Raw genomic sequence first — 875 nt, forward strand, 5'->3', positions numbered from 1 at the left:
ACGATTTTCCTGCTTTTCCATTTTTACGAAAACCACAGAGGCGTCTTGTTCAGCGTGCTGTCAAACCTACACTAGCAAGGAGATCGGGCTGAAACTATAGCTACAAGCTATCCAAGGATGGTACTATAGAATGTCACCTCAAGGTAGGCCTAGTGGCGTCATCTCTTGGTTAGGCCGGAAACTTATCAATCCACCCTCGTATTTCCCTTTTGTATTTTAAATGCTAAATGCAAAATTCGTATTTTCAAAATACCTATTTAATTTTCTACACATACTTAAGTAGGCGTAAAATATTTTTTAAGAAAACCTTGCAGGCATTTTCTCATTTTTAAAATATTGGAGTTTTTCTATACTAATAGTGGTCTTTGTATTATATCACCAGTTGCGAAGATGGAGTATGATTCATATTTTTCTGTTTGAAGTGATTGAGGTATGATGGCTTTTCTATCTTTATGTTATAGTTTCTTCAGTTCAGCAACAAATAATACTTCCTTTTTGTCTTTGTCACCGTTTTAATTGGAAAAAAACACTGATGCCAAAATAGTTTGCTTAAAGTGAAAGATCAGTGCCAAAATACGGTTGCAAATAATTTTATTGATGTAAAATCATCATCAATCATTTTATATCAAAATTTTTACCGCCCCATTTTGTTTTTGATCTTTTACACATTGTAATAAGAGAAAGAAATGGAATCCATAGTTTGTTTAGCTTGGGGTTCATCTAATAGGTAAGTGAAGTTTTTCGAATCGTTTTCTAAGAATTATGGATTATACGCATTTATTAGCACACCACAATATCTTGTAGTTTTCAGTTTTACACAGCTGGCGTATATCAATACGCAATATATTGAAGCAAAATAGTTTTAACATAAAGAA

The sequence above is a fragment of the Agrilus planipennis genome, unplaced genomic scaffold, assembly GCF_000699045.2.
Source record: "Agrilus planipennis isolate EAB-ADULT unplaced genomic scaffold, Apla_2.0 scaffold719, whole genome shotgun sequence".
NCBI classification, from domain to species: domain Eukaryota; kingdom Metazoa; phylum Arthropoda; class Insecta; order Coleoptera; family Buprestidae; genus Agrilus; species Agrilus planipennis.